We start from the raw sequence: 23,163 nt of genomic DNA, 5'->3' as shown, positions 1-23,163 counted from the left end.
GTCATTGCCAATGGCAGAAGTAGCATAGTAGGTTTCTCTTGGTATGGAGTTCCACAGCCAGGCAGAGCCACCGAGAAGTTCCTTTCTCATGGAACGTGTTTCAGATATCAGTAAGACAGGGAGAAAGACCTCCATATAAAATCCTATTAGGTGATCAGGCTCCATACAGAAAATGGTTGTAACTAATAAAATCAAGGCTTCCAGTCTCAGGTTAAAATTTTCCTCAAACATAATGATTCCAAAAACCATGGGGAACAATCCAGACTGCTGGTGTCCTTATACATAATTTTATGTAGATATGGAGCATTTCACAAGCATCATCTACATTAGTAGTCTCCAAGTTTGACTAGTGCAATGTACTTCACATGGGGCTGCCCTTGGAGAGTATTTGGAAGGGTTAGCTAAAGAGACTGACGATTCATACCTTTTCAGTTGTCACAGGATGGGGAGATCAGTAGGACCACATAACACCAGTTTTAGGGCCAGCTCTGTCATGCCCATGGTGAACAATCCACTTCCTGTAATGGATGGAGGAGAGTGGGGAAAGAGGCAGATTTTGAAGTGTTCTGCTCCTGCCATGGCCAGTGGCTCCAGAAAGACCACTTGAACACAGCTCTATGGGTGGCACAAGACAGGAGGAGGAAGTCTGGCACAGCCATTCACCTGCCTTCGGGCTGGATGCAACATATCTGCCTGTCCCTATCACAGCTGCCATTTCTGCTGTGCCACTAACCAGGTAGCTGCAAGAGCCAGGCATCAGCAGCACTCTTGCCTTCCCCTGCCATCCACCTAGCAGAGCAGCAGTTATTCCCTCTTGCCTGGCCATGTATCCAGTTCCTTGCCCAATCCACCAAGCCAAGCAGTCAGGTAAGAGGGCGGGAGATGAGCATACACATAAGGGGCAGCATCTGCTGCTCTGCTTCAGGCACTAAAATGTCCTGAACAGTTAACAGTGACCTTCAAAACTAGGTACCAGTCAATTTCTAGGCCCCGTTGAAGGTGATAGTGTTAAAGTCCTAAATGGCCTGGGTTCCAGTCTTCCTTAGAACTCATATACAGAAATGAGATGTAAGGTAGGCTGGACCCAGGCCATTTAGGATTGAAGAGCAAGGTTATTTCTGCAATGACCTTAAAAAAAAGAAGAAGAAAAAAGGAGGCGGCAGCTGTTCCATTCTTCTTGAGTTCACAGTGCTTCATGCGGCAAATAGCAGCCACTGCCCGATGTGTGAATTGATCACAAAGCACACTCTTGTAATCACTCATCAGTGATACCATGTGGATCCAATATGCCTTTCATGTGATAATCTCCACTGGGTTATATGAAACTGATGTTGCATATAAAATACACACATCAGAGAGGATCTACTCCATATCCACGTTGCAGGAGATATGATCTGTGGGGTTTAGGGTTTACTGTATATTGCTAGATCTACACTAAAACACTGGTTTCATCTAGTAATCTCCCGGGTTACCTGGGAGACCACCTCCTTCGGCATGATCCCCACCGCACATTAAGATGGTGGGGATCATCTGGTGATGGTGGGGATTGTCTGGTGGTGACACGGGAGTGGGCCTTCTCTGTAGTCGCTCCTAGGCTATGGAATGAGCTCCCTACAGACATTAGTGGTTTAACATCTTTACCAGCCTCCAAAAGAGGGCTTAAGACACATTTTCTTTAGCCAGGCTTTTAGTAATTTCTGGAGTTTTAATTTTTTAAATTGCTATTTAGATTTAATTGCTGTAAATTTCTGAATGTGTTAGATTTTTTTTTAATGTTTTAATAGCTGGTCTTGTTTGTCTTTGTGAACTGTCTGGAGCCTCTGGAATCAGGGCAATATATTAAATAAATGAACCAATTATCAGATAACCATATGAAAAGCGTACTGGATCCACATGGCATCATTGATTGCCTGATATTGCAAGAGTATACTTTGTGACTGATGTCAGACAGTAGCTTCTATTACAATATGAAGCATTTTGAACTCATGAAGAATGGGAAAGCTGCCTTCTCTTTTATACTTAAGAAAAATAGTCACTGCAGAGCTTGAAGTTTCTTAGTTCTTCAGATATAGTGCATTGATTTTTGTTTCAAGCTCAGAAAAATGTCGAGTGCAGTTAAATGTTACTGTGGAAAGCTAATGACAGGGGGCAGCATCCAGGCTTAGATATGACTAAGTCCCACTGAAACTGATGGGAGTCATGACTAACTTGTCTTTGCAATGGTGCTTAGTCATGAGTAACTAGTCTGAATGCTGTCCAAAAATTATAATGGAGAGGGCAAACATATCTATCTTAGCAAATCAAATTTCCCCCCTTTTGCTTTGCATTCTAAAGATCATCAGTGAGCAACTAGAGTTCTTGCTGCCAGCAGAATCTGAATTTGTGTCACATGAAATAATTAACCAGGTTTCAAACTTAAGAACTGACTCAAGATTACCAAGTTCAGGCCTCAAGGCAGTTGAAGATATCTCAGCAAGGACAGAACAATTCCCAGCAACTAACAACACACAGTTTCTGTCTTGTGCTAGTTTAGTTCACAGTTAAGGCAATTGCAATATATCTGAGAAGAGCTGCTGGCCTATACACATCCTGAAGCAGAGCTTACTCAAAAGCAGTCAGAAAGAATATAAATGATAGTAGAAAAATGCTGGCTAAATAGTCAGAAGTCTTAATTCCTCAAGTTGATTATTGGAACATTCTTCTCATGGTCCTCCAGCTTCTACTCTTCACTTTGCCCTAAATGCTGCTGCTAGTTTGATATTCTCTGCTTATAGTTTCAATGACATTACTCCTTTGCACCATCTTCTTCAGTGACTTTTCACTTGTCTTTATATCAAGCTTTAAGTTTTCAAATCTGTGGGTTGTTTACAACAAAACAACACAGGTTAACACAAAACCTGGAACAATTTAAAACTATAATGAATTCATCAAATTATATGCTACCCAGGCAATTAGTGTTATAGGTACCAGCCCAGAGAGGGAATTCCTACAGTTCCCCTCTCCATTCCCACCTACACCACACCCCATTTCCCATACAGCCTATCATCACTGGAAGCCCCTGCACCCAATATCCAACCCACACGATTTAAGAGCTCCTCAAAACATATCTTATTTAATCCAGCTGACCCTCTTGCCCACTTTTAACTTTTTCTTCCTACTGAATATATCTTGCCTTTATTTATTAATGATAAATCTGTGTGTAAAACCTATGCTTGATGGGTTTTTAAAAAAAAGTTCCTATGCCACCATAGGAACTTAAACCACATTTATAGAATATTTAATCTAAAAGTACAGAATACTGGACAAGAGAACTTTCAGCAATTCCTTTGGTAATTTTTTCTTTTTAAAAATGTGGTTGCATCTCTTTATCCAAGTTAGGAATCTGGCCAATACAAGTCAGTCTATGAATACTTGATTGGAACAATTCAGGTCTAGATTGGCACAACTTGGACTCAGTATTTGAAACACAATTCCATCAATAATTGATGCATACGTTTCTTCAAAATCAGATATGACCAGCTGCAGGCCAATTCATTAAACAGTGGTATGGACAAAAAAAAAGAACCTGCGAGGTTCAAGCAAGGACAGAGAATAGTATATGTCATGACTAAAATGGTAAATATGGTCATGTGTTATCAACAGGCAGGTCAACTCTTCCATAAATAAATTTTTGGAACATATGGAGACTAGAAGTATTTGCTTGTTTTGATAAGCCTCCAGTTCCTGAATAAGAAAATGCATTCATTGTAACTGTCTGCAGACTTCTGATGCAGCTATACTGCGGAAGCTAAGCAATTTTGGGCCTTGCACAAATGGGAGACCTCCTAGGAACCACATTATGTAAGAAAAGTGGGATATAAATGTAATAAATAAATACTATTCTATACTGAAAAGTTATTTGGGAAGTTGCCAGATTTATTCATTTCACACACAAAAAGAAGAGCTTGCCTCAGCCAAATGATCCAGTAAGTTTACAACAGAAATCAACAGTGAAAATAAATCCACATTCTCATTTCAGTACCCATTTGCAAGTCAATCTGATCTCATATTTTCAGCAGCAATTTCCTATTATGCATGTCTATGCAGCAGTATTCTAAAGGACTAAACCGATGCAAAGCTATATACTTCTCATCCTCAAAGATGTGTTTCTCTCCAGGTCACATCCGAGATCACTGCACGGTCAGCTTCAGGAAGAATTCAGAATGACTAGACTCCAACCAATGCCAGTTAGCACACATGAACACACCAAGAGCACTTTTTATATTTCATATTAAGAGAGTGAAGAATGTAATTTGATTTGAGTCAAATCAAATCAAATATCTAGCCCAAGAAGTATGCACCCTAGTTTTACCAACAATTCTATTTAAAAGTGAAACAATATTAAGAGTTCTGATAACTTGTATCTGTGAGAACTTTGACTTTTATTCCACACCTTATGGATCTGGTGCTTACTGAGAAAAGCAGGCTTTAAAAAGATCGCCACAATACCTTTGGTTTTTACTTATGATAGTTGGGCAGGATACCTCCTGTGTCTTATTGATAAGCTGAAGTGTTTGAATGAAGCTTCACTGTAAAATGGGGAAGGGAAATGAGATGGGTCACATAACCTTTTTCAGGTGAGGGCCAAGGGCCAAGCTAGGGATCCAGATGCTTGTAGGAGTTCTGGAAGGGCAGACCTTGGAGAGCTCCAGAAGGAAACAACAGCTGGTAAAGGTCTCAGGATCTCCACTAACACCAAGCCAGGGGAACTGGAGCCAGCACCCCAATCATGACCCTGCCTTCATCCTCTGACTTGGAGGAGTCCCAGTTGCCTCTGGAATGCTCTCCTGCTCTGAGTTATCAGAGAACCTGACCCCTTTACTTGCTGTGCTTCTTTTGCACAGCTCTCCAAGGTCTGTGTCCATCCTGGAATGGGTCCCAGCCTCGGCAGTGGTCCCATTTTGGCCCTTGACCCCCAATCTGGTACAGGATACAAGACCCATCGCATTTCATCATCCCCATTTTATACAGGAGGCGAGTCAGTACCCCTGACCTGTGCAATTCTTTTTCTGCTGAAAACAGCTTTTGCTGCCACCGAAGTAGCTATCATGATAAATGGGCAAGTGCATACCAAGGTTTTACCTCTGTTAGTAACAGTGATTTGTCCCTAACTCTGCAGTGCCTACACTACTGATGGCATGTTTGGAATATTTTAATTGCCACGGCAGGCTCCAACAACAGTTCTAAATACCAAAATGGTACTAGTATTTCAGGAGTAGTGAAGGTGCTTCCAGGAGTTAGTCTTTTCTTTAGCAAAAAAGTTCAGTAAAATGTCCTTTTCAAACGCAGTATTTTCCTTGCTCATTACAATAGAATATAGGGCAAGCAGAATACTTCTGCTAGTATAGGACTAGTCTATCAAGGGTTTTTGCCATTTTAAAAGGTTATGCTAGGCTGTACTGCTGCAGGCTGCAGATATTCTAGGAAGTGGTGATTTTTGTCAAGACATAGGGTTTAGCCTAGCATTTTCCTCAGCATGCTACATTTCCATGTTGGAAATTGTGTGAAGTTGCAACCAAATATAGATTATAATCTGCAAAGAAATGCACATCTGGTTGGGTTGTGGGGGGGAGGAAATGAAAATTCTTTGATAGAGAACCTTGTTTTCCCAACCAACCAACCAACCAACCAACCACACACACGAGATTCTCCCATACATAACTGATGGTACAATCTGAGAGAGAGAAATTAATCACATGGTATTTCCAATTGTATAAACTAAACTGGCAAACTAAGGAAAAGCAGGACTAGTTTTCAGTGGACCAAGAATCAGGATGGGGTGGTAGCTCAGTGGGACAGCATCTGCGTTGCATGCAGAAGCTCCCTGGTTCAACCTCTGGTATCACCAGGCAGGCCTCGGAAAGACTGCTGCATGAAACCTTGGAGAGCAATCAGTCCAGTCAGCACTGAACCAGATAGACTAACGGTCTGACTTGGTACAAGGCAGCTTCCTATGTTCCAGGAGGAAGACAATGGAAAGGGGCAAATTTCATCTCTCTCTCTCATTCATTTACTGGGCTATTCTGGCATCTTTTTCATTTTCCCCTTTAAATGGCTTTGCCTGGATGTTGTTGCTTTCCTAAGGAGCACATCACAAACAGTAATCTGATTCTTCTTTTCCTTCCAAAAGGTTAAACATAAGTGAACATTTTATAGGGATTGATGAGCCAAGTTTCCATTCAGAACAAAATTTGTATTCTTGGGATATCAGAGTATTCTTGCCTCATATTAGTTGTTCCATGAAGGGATATGTAGTGTAAGAAAAACCAGGAAAGCTTTTAACATTGACTTGCAAGAAAGTACTATCTAGAGTTTGAGATGTATCTGGTAAGTTGTTGTACTATTTCACAAAATACGCTGCCAAAATAAGAGCAGGGGGGAAATTAGAGACCCAAATAAGAGTCCACAGGACTCTTAGTCTCTTGCAGTGAAAACAGAAGCTAGCCACTGCTACTCTTTTGGATTTTGTCCCAAACAGTTTGGTATTTCAAATCCATGTCCTCTGCAAAAATTCTAATGGTAACAAAATCTTCAGCAACAAAACTGTATGTCTTGTTGGTATCCCTTTTTCCTTAATCTCCCAGTTTTCACAAAGAATTCAAGACTTGATTTCAGGCAACCAAATCATTGAACAACTGAAATCAAAGAGAGATGTGCTCTCTCTCTCTCTCTCTCTCTCTCTCTCTCTCACACACACACACACACACACACACACACTTTGTTGAGAGTGTTTGCTCCAAGGGGAGCTGTAGTTACCCCTGCTAACTTGGCAAAGAGGCTCCTTTTAACATGGTGATTCTCTTTATTTAGCAGAGGGAGAGTAACTGGCCCTCTCCACCACCCCCACCACCCCCAGCACAGTACCTCCAGTGACTGTTGCTGGTATGTTTCTTTTTAGACTGTGAGCCCTTCGGGGACAGGGAGCCATCTTATTTTTTTGTTATTTCTCTGTGTAAACCACCCTGAGCCATTTTTGGAAGGGCAGTATAGAAATTGAATAAACAAACAAAGAAACAGATGGCGGGCCAAAGTCTTGCAGTCCTGCTAGAATATAAAAAACTGGTACTGAACCTGCCCAGCCCCTGAGATCAGTCACAGAGGCCCTGCTCTCCAATTTACCTCTGTCTGAAGTAGCAGCTACCAAACTACCACCATGACTTTGAAATGTCCTTGCCAGAGAGATCAGGCTGGCTCCTTCTTTTCCTGCTTTCAAGTGGCAGCTGAAACCTTTCTATTCCTGAGAACAGTAGCTGACCTTAATCTCCCAGTTGACCAGACCCGCTCAACTTTGTTCCCCCCCAGCTGGACTACAACTCCCACAATCCCCAGCCACAATGGCCAATAGCCAGGGATTATGAGAGTTGTAGGCCCACAGCTACAGGAGGGCTAAAGTTGAGCAGCCCTGACCCAGACTAATGCTGCAGTGGTGCTACAGAGGAGGGGTGATATTTGCCTATCTCCTCTTCTCTCTGAAGCTCATGGTGCCTCTTGGGGTGGGGGGGGGAGTTACACAGTTAAACCACAGCTCCTGGGTTTGGATGACACATGAAACTATGGTTCAACTAACCAGAACATTTGCATGGCAGGTCTGCACCGAGAGGGTGGAGGAGGGCTTGGTGCTCATTCAGCTCATGTTTCCAATTCAACAAACCATGGCTTATTGGATTGGATGTAACAGGCCAGAGAGGTGGCTGGAGCAGGAAACTTTTCAGGGTAGTGAAATCCAAAGCAAATTGTGAGGAGCTCAAAAAGGATCTCTCCAAACTGGTGACTGGGCAACAAAATGGCAAACACGATACAATGTTGGCAAGTGTAAAGTGATGCACATTGGGATGAAAAACTCTAACTTCAAGTATATGCTGATGGGATCTGAGCTGTTGGTGACTGACCAGGAGAAGGATCTTGGGGTCATGGTGGACAGCTCATTGAAAATGTTGACTCAATGTGCAGCAGCTATGAAAAAGGCCAATTCCATGCTAGGGATCAACAGAAAGGGGATTGAAAATAAAACTGCTAATATTATAATGCCCTTATACAAAACTATGGTGCGGCCACACCTGGAATACTGCGTACAATTCTGGTCACCACATCTAAAGAAGGACATTGTAGAACTGGAAAAGGTGCAGAAGAGGTCTGAGTCTGAAAGTGGGGGAGATCATTGCACTCTCCTCATAAGATGGAGTTGGTCAGGAGCCCCACCAACCACCACTTCAACCCAAAGGTCCACGAACAGGCAGAGATCCACAAGCACACAAAGTGAGAAAACCACATTAGCCAGGGGAGGCTGAACACCATCACGTATGTTCCTGTGGTTAGGAGAAGTGCTATTATTAACCTAGATCCCACATCAGAAAAGTGAAGGTAAGCGCAAATTCAGTTCACAAGTGGTTTCTTGCAAACCCCAAGCACCTTTTCAAAGTCAGATGGCACCAGATGAAACAAAACAAATAAGCCAAAAATGAGCTCCCAAAGCCCAATACTACACTTAAAATGATGTTTGTACCCCAATACAGGCAATTCTATAGCCCTATTCAGATATTAGACTAGACACAGTTTTAATGAACAGCAAGAAACAGTTTTCATAACCAAGCTTCCTATCCACATCTGAGAGCAGTACGCACTCCCATTTTGTGACTGTGTGCTTGTAAAAACCAAGGTGGGGGACAGGGTGGTGGTGGGGTGATATTCTGCAAAGCATGTATTGGGTAGGAGGGCTCTGTCCTACCCAACAGCTGTACCCAGCTCTTTAATAAGGCAGGAGGAAAAACCATCCTGTCCAGTATGAGCATCAGAGGAGGCAGAACAACTTCTCCCACCTCCGACTTTGCTTTTTACAAGCACAGAATCACAAAATGGGAGCATGTAAATCTCCCAAACTTGGATAGGACACTTGTCCTACTAACTAATCTATTTTGCTGTACCTGGATTCAGATCTTTGTACACATGTACATGTTTTAGTATGAAGGCTGTACCTGTGTTCATGTTAAAATATAATTTTCTTAAAAAATATGAACCTGGGTAAAGGTAAAGTGCGCTGTCAAGTCTGGCCCCCTAAAATGCAGGTTACAGATAGGAATAGGAACTGTCCGGCTGTATCTGTGTTCAACATACCATGTGAATAACTGTACACTGTATACTTGTGCGAATGTAATGTCTGAATAGGGCTCATGTATCAAGCAATTCCATCTATCGAGAGTGCAGCAAGCAGGCTGAAGGTAATCTCCAAGCACACAATTTCATTCATGAAGCTAATTAGCCCAAGAACTGTTCTGCCAGATGGCACTCTGCAGATCCAATGGCAGCAATGATTTCTTTAGTGCCAGCAATACACTGGCACAGTCTTTTAGTGCAGCGCAATTCTGGTTGTGTTTAATCATTGGCCTTCCCACTTAATCTCCCTCACATCCCATGTCAGCCAATAAGAACTGTACTAATGAAATTATGCAGGACAATGCCTGGAAGCATCCGACGGAAAAAAATGCCAGGGCTTTCATAATCCACTGAATCTTACCCAACCTTATTCTATGTTATTGCATGGACCTGAGAACCGCAGACTAGGTCTATATTTATTATTGGTGCAAGACAAAATTCTCCTCCAATCAATTTCTCCAGTTTTCATCAGTGGGGGAGCAGATGCCCTTGGATGCTAGCTACTAGTTCCATCTGCTAAAGAATCAGAAATGATTATGTTGGCAATGTCTGGCCAGGGCACATCTTCTTTGGGAACAAAGGGATGCTGTGCCCCAGATCCAAAGTTTAGACTACTATGACATCATTTACATGACCACGAGCGGGTGGGCTGGTGTGGGAGGGGGAGGCAGGAGCCTACTTGCTTTCCCCCAATTCACATTTTGGCCACCAGGGCTCCACCACCTGAGTGCCCACATGAGCAATGCAACCTACCAGCAGTCAGAGGGATGCAAACCGGGGCCACCAGGCATCCGACAGTGCGCCACACAAGCAGTGCGGTGCATTGGAGAAGCCGGTCCTCCCCCTGGCTCTATTATAAAGGTGGCTGCCAACAGCCTGGGAGTAGTTACCAGCAGCACAGAGTCTCAGACCACCAGAGAGCAAGGTAGGAGGCATGCACTTGTCCTCCTACCTCACTTTAAAGCTCTGCAGCCAGTTAGAGCTACCCAGGAAAGGAGCAGCACAATTGGGAGCAATCCCAAGGCCCCAGATGTCCAGCCTCCCTGGGCTAGCTCTGTCCTACCCAAGTAGGACTGGTCATGAGAATGGGGTCAATTAGTTCTTTTTTACTTGGTGAGAAGAGAAAACCACACCCCAACAAGATACATTGCATATTGAGCATCTTTGCTCCTCTCCCATGTTCTGGAGGGCTGCCCTTTCTGAAGTCTTCCAGCTCTTTAACAGTGACTTAAAATAGTCCATAATGCATTGACCCTCACTACAGCATCACATGAAGCTCCTTCATACCATCAGCCATATATAAAAAATACTTCTGCAATGAAAATAGATGTATCAGGTCTCTCTTGGACACACACACTCCTCTCCACCTCAAATGATCTCAGTCTACAGCAAGGGTGGGCACATTTCAGGCTTGCAGGGTTTACTTAAACAAAACAAACCCCTGAGGTCTACCAACCTGAACCAGCTGCAACATAGTGCTCAGGTATACGCTTGCACATGCTCAGCTCAAACTTGGTTTACAAGACCAGAACTGAGCTCAGTCAATCAATATCTTTATTCCAGTCTTTGAACAGCATAAGATAAAACATATAGTAGCATTAAAACAGTTTATGCCTGTGTAGTCAGCAACTGTAAGGTTAAAGCTCAAACTAAAGCTAAAATCTTATCATACTAAAATCTATGGAGAGCTATAAACTAAATTATGATAGAGGTTAAGAAGTTAGAGACTATGAGCATAAACTAAAATCTATGAGAAGTTATTAAATGGTTAAGATTAGAATTAAACATTGATTAAAATAGGATAAAATGAAAACTGTATAACTGGGTAGAAGAGGCAGCAGTGCAGGTATGAAATGTGTAGGCCCTGATTAATTCTTGATGGTGGTCAGGTCCTGGCAAATTTTGCATGCTGCTGCCTGGATCTTGGCAACATTGTGTGTTATAAAACGGTTGCACTCAGATAGTAGGAGTGTGCACGCAACTGGTTTTGCTGGTTCAATTCAAATCTGATCCAGTTTCAAACTGGACTGGGTCGAGTTCAACTGCTGGACCAATTCAAACTGGTTTGGGGGCCTACTGGTAAAGGGGAATCCGGTGAGGATTCCCCTTTGCCAGTAAAGTGGCAGGGGGGATTCCCTAAGACTAGAGAGGGGGCAGGAAGGGAGTCGGGGGTACTTAATTTCTGGCAGTGCAGAGGTTACTACAATGGGCCAAAGTACAAGCAAACGTTATTACTCCATGTGTAGAACCAAAAGACTGAGTGCCAAGCTACATATAAGCTCAAATGCTGAAAATTGGCCAGAAGTGCCCCAGATATAAAAAAGCACAGAACCTCTGAGTGCCTGTTGCAGGGGACAGCAGCATAGGTAAGCTAGCGGTGGCCCGTGTGCAGTCACCGCCATGACCCCCTGGCCTGAATCTGAAGTCAGACGCAGGGGTCTGGCTAGCCAGGCATGGGGGCGTGGTCTCCCTCCCAAACAGGGCCTCGGGGCCCCTTTTGGAAGGGAGATCAGCCCGCGTTGCATTGGGCAGCATGGCCTGGAGCAACTCTCCCTGCCTTAAAGGCAGGGAGAGCTGTTCTGGCCACGCTGCCAATGCAGCGTGGGCCGATCTCTCTCCTAAAGGGGGCCGCACGACCCCATTTGGGGGAGATTGATTGGCCCCGCTGAATTGGCAGCAAGATCAGGAGTGTCCTTAAGGCAGTGAGAGTCACTCTGGCCATCTGGGAATCCCTGTTACAAGGAACACTGGATGGGAGTTTTAATCCAACAGCAGCTGGAGGGCCAAAGTTGCACAGCCCTGCTCTAACCAATAGTCATGATGGTTTTTCAAAAGGATGCATATGGTTAATGGTTCCCCACTGTGGCTGGGAATGGTGGATGATGTAACCCAATAACATCTGGGGACCCAGTTTGAGAACCCCTGCATTATGATATTCCAATATGATGTAAAAGGCTACTGCTTACTGCACAAATGTTCCCCATGTATCCCCTCCCTCGGCTACAGCAAGTGACTATCCAGCCTAGCATTGGCTGCTCCGATTGACAGTTCCAATGCTTCAGGCAAATAACTTGTCTAGTCCTGTCACCAGAGATCCTTTAAACTGGGGGGTGCCAGGTGTTGAACCTGGATCTCCTGCATGCCAAGCATATGCTCTTCCACTGAGGTATAGCCTCATCATCATCTGTAGGGCCACGACAACAGTGGGAGAAATTGATGCATTGCTTTCTCCTGCATGTGGAGAATTTAGCTTGATTATGATATAGCATCTGCAGCAGAATGGAGCTTTTCTTAGAATACAAGTCTTACTTCCACTCACACTCCACGGGGCTTTGAAAATTCTTGTCAAAGCACAGAAATATCAGCTGTCCAGCTCAGTTTAAGAGGGTTGCACTTCAAATAAAGATTCCATCCAAGTGGACATATTACCTTTTTATCCCATCTTATACCAATTCTTCAAGCATTTGCTTCAAGAGCATTTCAGCTGTTTAGCAAGGAGACCACACATTATACAAACCACTGCTTTCATAGTGTGGTTTCTATAGCAACCGTCTTATTAAAGCAGCCATCTGCTTTAAATATTAAACTTCACAAGACCATCAAGGCAGGCTTTAAAAACAATATCACATGTTCATGAAATATTAAAACTGGAAACAAAGAGATGCATGGAAGAACCCATCTCCTGATTTATATTCTAGCAGCATGTTGGATTATCCTGGAGTTTGTTCCAACTCTAGTGCATAGCTGACCCCATAACATTATTTTTTGTGAACAAGAGTATTGTTTTCTGCATAGTTGGAGAACAAAAATAAAATACAAATTTTAAAATGCAGCTTTCAGGTTTTATGACCTATATTTGAAAAATCCCTCACAAGCTTTATCACCTTTACAGTAACAAGTTTTCTGAATACTGTAAAGCAAAGTGTTTAAGGCAATAGAGCAAGACAGTTCTTTTAGTTTTTACCACTTACAAAAGTATATACCAAATACTTTGAAGATCTTACATATACAATGTGTTGCATTAGAACAGGGGGTTTCAACCTTTTAAAAACAAATGTACCTCTTATCTCAGAGCGTCAGCCCAGATGTCCCATACAAGCAACTAAGAACCGTAACCCCTGCAGATGTAAATCTTGCTGAAGTTGGTGGAAAATAAAAATACATGCTAAGTGAAGCTGCCCTGGAATCAGGCAAAAAAACCCATAACAAAACAAACCCAACCCCGTAACTCTACACTGTGGCTTCCTTCCTCCTCCCATCCTTTGGATCCTCATAGCCAGGGCTCCACAGCATAGCTCTGGCCTGACCCTGCCTCTCCCTCCTTATCTGCATGTGACTGGCTGGTTAGATGCTCAGGCTCAGCCTACCCCTTCCTCAGCCTGGCTGAAAGCAAAGGCAATGCCTACACTGAACATGAGCCAGCATTCCTTCGCTGCTGAGCCTGTCAGTCAGTCTGAGGGGTGGGCTGAGCCCCAAGCATCTAGCCAGCCAGTCACATGGAGGAGGAGGAGGGAGGGAGGGAGGGAGGAATACTGCTCCTCCCCCTCCCCTCCTGGAGACAGAGCCATTGGTGAAGGATGCAAGTGAGTCAGGAGGCTTCAATGTACCCTCTATGCGGCTGCAAAGTACCCCTGGTTGAAAGCCCCTAAGACCTCTCACAACAAGGAAGAGAGTCTTCACTGCGATTATATGACACAAAACATGAGGACTGGAACCTTTACTACTTTAATCCCTTTTGGATAAGACCACTGGGCCTTTCTAGCATGCCCACTCACCCCTCCCCTTATTTGCCAAATATCCAGTTTGATGAGGGGCTCTGGAGTACCTAAGTACTTGCTGTTTGCCACTGTGATTTTTTTTTTTTAATGGTCCTAAAATGTACTGCTCTACTTTGGAATGTGGATTACAAAAAAACACATATAAACAGAATGGATTGACATGGCTACCTATGACTTCTGTGCACTCTTAATCCAGTTCATCACTGTTGTTCTGACTCAAAAAGCAACTGCTTACATTCGTCACCAAATGGCTTGCTTCAGTAATACCCCCCACTGGCCATCTCCAGTTTATGTTCATTGCATTTTCTTACTTACAACGTGGCATTTTTTATTTTCAACATGTTCTTGGGCTGTTGAAAGTGTTTCATCCATTTTTAGGGTTAAAAAATAAATAAATTACAGTCCGAGAAGTAGTGAGTACCTTTTGCCCTCAGACACAGAAGACAACTGTATTAACAGTGGGCTCTGCTCTGTGCCCAAAACCCTACGCCTCAAAGTTCAAGGCACCAAAGGATTTCTATATTTTCGATCTTCTTTCTTTTTTTGTTCAATTTCTGCTCTTCACCTTTCTTTTGAAATGAGGTTATCTAAGACTAGGTGCTCTTTTTGGAAAGTCATAGGCACAGCTTCTCAAGACTCCTCAGTTGCCATTGAGCTGTTCCGAACTTCAGAAACCAGAAGGTTACAACTCAGACTGCTCCATTTAGAAAGAGACTCTTCTGTCTCTTGAGCTCAAAGAGAATCTCTTTTTGAAGCAGAGATGCTTTTGCTCACAGTAAAGGAACTCAGATACTCCCAAGTCCATGTAGCAAAGGGTATTGTGGTGTCCTACAATGCCTTGATGCATTTTCAATTGATATGTTTTCTACAGATACAAAATTGCAGAGCAGTGTCTCAGTTCTGCCCTCAAATACGGAGGATCCATTTCTATTAAGGCAAAAGGGGAGGACATATTCCAGCTCTAGGTGTGGCTTTTGCTAAACCTGCTGGACAGGATTTCTCTTTCTTTTACTGTTTAGATGACAAACCCATGACAGCGTCTGTATTTATTCTGTGATATTAATCTAAACTGGCACATACTACTTGCCTTTCTGTAAAAGCAGCAAATCCGAGGTTTTCCTCCCAATATCCTGCACTTTCCATCAACCTGGTTTTCTAAAACTTCAAGGGAATGGATTCTGAGCTACCAAAGCACCTTGGGGCTGTAAAGTGCAAGGGAGACAGTCCACATCAGCACTGATGCTTTGATTACAGCTCTCTTTGCTGCTATTCGGACTTTTTGAAACTGGGGGGGGGGAGGATAAGGTCTACTTTTCACAAACAGCACATATGGAAGTGGATCTGTTTCTGGACTGTGCCACTTCAGATTGCAAGTTGTGGCTTAGAATCGATGCCTATTCCATTTTAAAAAAAGATTTCCTGAATCCAGAAAATGAGATATCAGGGATACGGGCTCTAGTCGAGTCTTCTCCCCAACATGCTATTTTTTATTCATTGTAAATAACCTTTATTTTTTGTGGCTTACAAAAACATTCGCAGCATGCTTAAAAAAATAAGATTTAAAAACCACCACAATAAAAATATCAGCAAGAACGTATGATATAGCCATCACCCAGGACAACAGATCATCACAACTACAGAGTAAGAGTACAGATTAAAAGCCTGCTGCAATGTATGGCATTTTGGCTGCACAGCCCAGAGAAAAAAGTTTGGGACAGTATACAAATTTGATAAATAAATAAATAAATAAATAAATAAATAAATAAATAAATAAAATGAAAAATAAAAATAAATCTAAATGCAGTTAAAGAGAGAATCTGCTGGACCACCTTCAAGAGGTAAATTCCTTTATCCTGCTGCCATCACTGATAAGGCCCTTTCTCGCATGCTTGGCCATTGAATGTCTGATGACAGTGGGGCATAAAGGATAGATCTTAAAGCAGGGATTCTTAAACTTGAGTCCCCAAATAATGTTGGACTTCAATTTCCATAATCCCCAGCTATAATGACCAAAGGCATTGCAAAGTAATTGTATGCCATAGGCCATTGTGGTTGAAGATTATGGGAGTTGAAGTCCAATGTTTGGGGAGCCAAGTTTGAGAACCTGTATCTTAAAGCATATTCCAAGTGAGCATTCAAGTAAACAAAACAAGTTTACATACAATTGGTCATTTGAATCCATTCAAATGCACTAAAGTCTTGGCAGTTTCAGGAAGCTGTTGCCAACTTGTCTGAATCAAGATTAAAATACTTGTCCCTACCAGATAATTTCATGGAAGAAGGACTTTTGTACACACTGGAGTGAATTCTGTGAAAATCATGGAGAATTTTGCCATTCCTTAGCATCACTATACTCTGCATTTCACAATGTCTGTCCACAATTACCAAAATTCAATGCTTAAAGTTTCAATGCTGTGCAATCGATTGTGCTTCCATTATGCCTCCAAACTAATCCTCAAGATATTTTCAAACACTATATTTAAACAAATTATCTAGTTAGGCTGGTCATATTAAACAAAATATCTTCAGTACCTATCTATAAAATGGCATCTTTTGGAGTTATCACAGCAAGTATTTTAAAAAAATAACCAATCCTTCCACCTCTTGGCATTTAGTTTGAATCCCCCACCCAATACCTGTGAAACTACTGAAACTAGTTTATTTATTACATTTCTGTACTGCCCTAACAACCCAAAGACTCTGGGTGGTGTACAAGTTAGCAGCCAACTCAATTTAGGTAAGTTAAGGTAAAGTGTGCCATCCAGTCGATTTCAACTCCTGGTGCCCACAGAGCCCTGTGGTTTTCTTTGGTAGAATACAGGAGGGATTTACCATTGCTTCCTCCCACGCAGTATGAGATGATGCCTTTCAGCATCTTCCTATATCGCTGCTGTCCGCTATAGTACCAGCGGGGATTTGAACTGGCAACCGTCTGCTTGATAGTCAAGCACTTTCCTGCTGCACCACTTATAGGTAGATGAACTAATATATGCAGCATAGATTGGACTGAACATTCAAAAGACTGTACAGGTGGACTTTGATATTTGTGAGGGTTCCATTCTGGGCTGCAGCCGTGGATATGGAAACAATGAATACAAGTAAAGGGAACCTAAGGGATCTCAGGGATTACGTTCCCGTTTGGCTGAAAATCAGCCAAATTTCGTGGGGAAGTTTCTTACCTTGCTCTGCTGCCCCCCCCCAGTCATGCTGTGGCCCCAAATTGGCATTTATTTATTTTCTTTCTTTCTTTCTTTCTTTCCATAAAGACGGGAGCCATTTGGGGGCTCTGTCAAAGAAAATGGTGGCCAGAAATTACCTCCATGGTCGGGTATCTTTTCCCCGACCACAGATATGCAAATCCGCAGATAACGAGATCCACCTGTATAAATTTAGGGACCCTAAATCGGGGTGATAAGCCACCTAATGGCTCAGCGAGGAAATGCTTTACTATCGTGCAAGAAGTTGCCGGTTCGAATCCCCACTGGTACACCTAGATCAGGCAGCAGCAATATAAGAAGATGCTGAAAGGCATCATCTCATACTGTGTGGGAGATGGCAATGGTAAACCCCTCCTGTTTTCTACCAAAGACAATCAAAGGGCTCTGTGGTCGTCAGGAGTCGAAACTGACACAAAATCAGGGTGGGGAAAGGAGACCTGGCAGCTTTCATTATTGGAAACAAGTTATAGAAAGCTAAAAAGTTCATTATGAGCTCTGATTTTGTCAAGGCCTTTTCTGTTTGAGCAGTGAATACAAAGATATTCACCTTGGCTCTGGAGGCAGATGTGAGGAAATGGAAAATCAGGGAAGCCATGTATTTCAAACAGTTGCACCCAACTATAAATGTCAAAGAAGAAATGAGGGAAGCAATTAAATTCATTGGTTATTTAGTGTGGGTATGAATTTCATTTTATGTTGTTGCTCTTCCTGTTGAAATTTCATTCCCTCCCTCTGAGTATGTTTGTAATGGGATTGACACTGTAACAGGATTGCCATCAGTCCCCCCGCCCCAGCCCCAAATTATGACACTGAGTTGTATTTACAGTAAGAGCATGACTCAGCCACTTTTGTGTAGCACTGAGGCTGATGTTTTACATCAAAACTTCTGCTATCTTGAACACCTATTTTTTAAAAAACATATTTGCACACTAAAGAGGTCTCAAATAAAGCTGTTCAAGACAGAGTTTTCTAACTTCTTCAGATAGCAGAGGCGCACGTTTTCTGAATGAAAGATTCTCTTACACCACAAAAGGCTAGAGTACGTAAGTCAAATCATTGGTGCCATCTAACTCAGTATTGTCACTGACTGGCAGAAGTTCTCTAGGGTTTTAGGCAAGGATCTTTCTTAGTCCTACCTGAAGTTAGGTGCCAGGAATTGAACCTGGTTCATTTCAAAACAGGTGCTCTACTGTAACTTAGGAGGGAGTAAGACAGGCTCAATTTCTATTGAAAAGTAATTGCACGCACTCACCTCAGGGTGCAGAACTATACATATCCCAGACTTGTGAAAAGTTCAGCATGCACTCTTGATTGTGGGCCAATGTACATGGAGAAAGCCCATTTGTTATTGCTTGCCCAATAAATGATTACTGATGTTGGACAACTGTTGCGTCAATCATTTATATCTTTCACTGCATGACAATTATTAGAGGTTACAGCCATTCCTATTCTGACACCATAACGGCCAACAATAATCTAAGTATCCGAATATTTTACTAAGGTAATATCCATTAGTATCTAATCTAAAGGCTCTTGAAAATTCACTCCATACTTTCGTCAAGGCCAGAATAGCAGCAAGTATAGATTATGTTGGTGTAAAAATAGTCCCTCTATGGTACTTGTATACTTGTAATACTCATTTTTTCTGAAAAGTGAAGACCGACTCTAAAACTGAAAAGGGGACAAATTAAAGCAAACAGATTCTTTTTAATTTATGCTAAGAACACCACACTAGGACTGTGCAATATTGGGTCTGGACTTTTGGAAATGGCCCAATATAGGTTGTTCAGGAGGATTGCAGAGATAATGCCAATCTGGAATAGGGAAGTCTATTCCAGTCCAGAATAACCCAATACAATTTTGGGATTTCTGGAGCATTCCAGAGTAATTGGCATTTCAGAGTTCTAAATGGAACTGCAAAAGTGAGTCCACATTTCCCCGCCCTGATGAGAGCTGGGGGAGGGGGAGCATCTTCTGTCACCTGCCCGCCTATCTTTATTTCACTGATTATTTACTCACAAATTTAAAAATAAAGCGGTGGATTCTCGGATGTTACATGCTCCCCTTGCAATTCTCAGGTGTTACATCACTTTTCCTCCACGACTCTCTGATGAGACTAAAATTTCTGGGTTACTTAAAAAAAGGAAAAAAATCAAAACGGATGCCTGGACTCACTCATAACTAAATACATCCTGCCATACTTACCAACGCCACTCTTCCAAGCTCCTTGACGAACCTTTCTTTTTGGCTTAAAAAAAAAAATCCCCATAGACTTCTATGGGGATTTTCGCCAAAACAAAAACACAGAATTTCCAGAAGGAAAAACTGATACAGAATCTGATACTGGAATTCTGAAGGGTCCAAAGGACCTGAAACCGATACTCATGGTTTCGAATCAAATTCAGATGCAGTCTGGAATCTGTGATTGTGCACAGCCCTAATGTTTGGATTTTTATTTATTTTTTGCTTCATAATCTTCTCATTATTAAAATCACAGCCACAGCAACACATTTTTAAAACTGAGTGCTTCTTTTCTATGATGTTTACTGCATGGAAACAGCCTTGATACATTAGCCTGTATAACTTAGTGTGTGCACCAAATATGGTGGCTAAAATACACTTTCTGTAGACTTACTTGGGCTGTAGTTTTTATTCTGCAGAAAAGATTGGAAGAAATGAACCTCTTTTTGAAATATACCAACAGTACTGATCTACTTTTTAAAAATGAGCAGAGAGTTACTTTTTCAAATAGCTGAAAATTCACTTCTTCATTGCTGGTTTTATACTCTTAAATGCCTGTGTCCCTGATAATCTTGTGGTGTTCTCATCTTTTGTAATGGTGCATTATTTAAAAGGATATTAGAGGTAGGAAGCATGGTGCTTGGCCTCTGAATTGAACTTGCCCTGGACTCCAGTGATCTCTAAACCTAATCGTTAATAGGGACAAATTCTTCAGGAATCATAACTAACAAAAGGGTATAAATCAGGTGTTCTCAAACTTGGGTCCCCAGATGTTGTTGGACTTCACTCCCATAAACCCTAGCCACAATGGCAAATGCATTAGAACTTTGTTTCACTCAGCCCATAATTAATGCAATTACACTTTTATATTTAAATTGGAGTGAGAACAGCAATATTTTCCCCCTCCAACACCTTTATTTCCAAAACAAAATTTTAAAACAGCAAATGATTTCTAAAATCATCATCCAAGAAATCTCTTCAGATGAATGAATGTCGCGATTTCAATACTGCAATTTCTTTCACTGTGACTTTTACAGAAAATCCAAGTTACGCTTAAGAAATAAAGCTTACGATGATGCTTAGAAGACACCCTTGTATTTATACTGAAGCTGCCAATACACTTACTCGTACTAGTTAATGGCTGCTATTTTTAATCCCATCATGAAAAAGTTGTTTCTGTTGGTCATAATACTGCAAAATAGCACCAGGGCAAAGCTATGTGCTCAGATACGCAATGTGCGCTTTCTTCCCCTCCCCAACTGCTTTACTGAGTCTATGCCAACATCCGCGATCCAGGTCATTTTAGTTAGTATGATACAGCACTTGCTGGCCGTTACAGAACTGCCCTCAAGAATTCTGGGATCATGTTTGTAAACAATACTGCCATGTGCACACAGTGAGATGTCGGAACTCCCGCTTGGAAGGTAAACCCTGGCACTACATCCCAGCAATCCATGCAGATTGCTACTGCAGGATTCCCATCCCATCTATTTTGTCTTGACAAGTTTCCTCATCATGGCCTATACATGCAACTAAGTTAATGCTGCCAGATAGTTTCCTAAAAACCAATGACTATTTGTTTCAGCTTTTAGAGATCACTGGAGTCCAGGGCAAGTTCAATTCAGAGGCCAAGCACCATGCTTCCTACCTCTAATATCCTTTTAAATAATGCACCATTACAAAAGATGAGAACACCACAAGATTATCAGGGACACAGGCATTTAAGAGTATAAAACCAGCAATGAAGAAGTGAATTTTCAGCTATTTGAAAAAGTAACTCTCTGCTCATTTTTAAAAAGTAGATCAGTACTGTTGGTATATTTCAAAAAGAGGTTCATTTCTTCCAATCTTTTCTGCAGAATAAAAACTACAGCCCAAGTAAGTCTACAGAAAGTGTATTTTAGCCACCATATTTGGTGCACACACTAAGTTATACAGGCTAATAACAGAGGAAAAATCTATTTGAAATGCAGTTGTGGCTCTCATTTGCTTTTGATAAGTTCTGTAAGAGCTGAGAATAGGATGGAGTTAAAGTGTTACCAAACCCTGCTGAGTCTGCATTTCCTTACACCGCTTAAGCCAGGAATAATAAGAAACAGCTCCCACCCTAAACCAAAACAAAGGGAAAACCTTAGAAAATATTAGCCTTTTGATGACTTGAAATCTTTTCCATTTGTTTTTCCATATGGTATGTTGTCAATGCAAAGAGGAAAGAGTCAAAACAATGAACAATTGTGAAATGTTGCAAGAAGGAGGTCTTTGCAGGTTCAGTGGAAAGGGTTGAGGGGTAATTTTTCTACAAACATGAAAGGATACAATCCTAGGTTCAATTGACCTATGAGTAAGTCCCACAGGACACAGTAGGACAGTCTTCTGAGAAATGATAATTATGCTGCATGGCTGTCTCTGTACCTGAGTAAAGTATTTGCTGGTGGCTGGCTAAAATAGCAATATCCTGGGGTTGCAGTTTGAAATATATATATATGGCAAAGTGACTCAAAGTCATCATCGTCCGAGAGATCATTCCCACCTTTAACAGCTATGAATGTGTAGCAGCCTGCTCAGTTTACCAACCCCAAGCCAGCAAAATACTTAAGCACATACATAACTTTGAGTAAACATGCAAATCACTACAGTAGCAAAAGCAATAAGTCTACTCTTTTGCTTTTAAGTTAAATGCTTAGACTGCAGCCCTACGCAGCGAGACTGCTTTGGTCCCATTGCTCTGACAAGATTTACACAGTCTAATTGTGCACAGAACTGCAGCCCTGACTGGACAGCTCAGAATCTTGTGGGATCCCCAAAACACACCCCAACAACTGCTTGCAAGCATTTGTAGCTATTTGCAGCCTCCCTTTTAGCCTTGTTGGCAAGCGGAAACTGCATTTATTCCCTATGGCACAAACTCTAGTTCGCGCTGCCCAGCTCCAGTTCTTTGTCAAGCAGTGAAGCTTCTATTTTTGGCTCACCACAGATGACCTTGTTGCAATCTACGGAACTGAATGTCGCCAAAACAAAGGAGATTTGGGGGGAAAAACGCTTATGGGATATTCCAACCAGCCTATAAGCACACAGTGGCTGTGGGCAATAGTAAATCTGGAGCGAAGTGTGGACCTTTGCGGACTAATGGTGCTGAGTCATGAAGTGTTGTACCCGCCTGGCTGTTACGCAGCAGCTCTTGGGGACTCTGGGAGGGTGTTTATAAACAGTGCAGCCATGTGCGCAAAGTCCACGTGGTGCCTCAACCTTGGCTGGATCTGAAGAAACTCTGAATGGGAAAAAACAACCAACCCAAACATCTCAGCCTGCAGCAATAAAGTGAAAGCAAACTGGAGCCATGGATCTCTCCATCTTTCTGGAGGGGGCCAAAGTCATGAGATGCACATATTCCCTATCACAACAGTAGCTGACCTTTACTACAGCAGTTAGCCCTTTCTCTTTCTTTCGCTCTCTCTTGGCAAGACAGAAATGGTTGCAAACCTTCCAGAACAGAAATAAGAATTAACTCTGTTAACTTGTCATGAACTATAAAACTGCAAATGTAAAACAAGCACTGACAAATGCTAGCATGTAGGCAAAAGAATACACTATGTACTAATTTTATATAATTACGTTTAAAGGACAAATTAAGCAATACTGACATGCAGCGTTTCAGATTTCGGGAATAGGATGCCATATAGTGATCACTACTAGTACTAGGAGTCTGATCCTAACGAGGCTTACTTAGCAAGTCCCTT

General features: G+C 42.1%; 1 protein-coding gene and 1 long non-coding RNA gene across 17 annotated transcripts in view; one reads left to right on the top strand and one right to left on the bottom strand.

Annotated features, from left to right (window-relative positions):
* LOC128326308 (uncharacterized) overlaps window positions 1–4,402 on the top strand; it is a 55,845-nt gene extending 51,443 nt beyond the window's left edge. For all 16 annotated transcript variants that reach the window (XR_008307953.1, XR_008307954.1, XR_008307961.1 and 13 more), the window contains one exon: window positions 4,157–4,402. This is a non-coding gene — a long non-coding RNA (uncharacterized LOC128326308). The remainder of the gene's footprint in view (window positions 1–4,156) is intronic.
* The window catches only part of TET2 (tet methylcytosine dioxygenase 2), a 109,221-nt gene that overhangs the window by 72,208 nt on the left and 13,850 nt on the right, over window positions 1–23,163 (bottom strand). The window lies entirely within an intron of this gene.

The sequence above is a fragment of the Hemicordylus capensis genome, chromosome 5 (assembly GCF_027244095.1).
Source record: "Hemicordylus capensis ecotype Gifberg chromosome 5, rHemCap1.1.pri, whole genome shotgun sequence".
In the NCBI taxonomy this organism is placed as follows: Eukaryota; Metazoa; Chordata; class Lepidosauria; order Squamata; family Cordylidae; genus Hemicordylus; species Hemicordylus capensis.
This window is presented reverse-complemented; position numbering and strand designations above follow the sequence as displayed.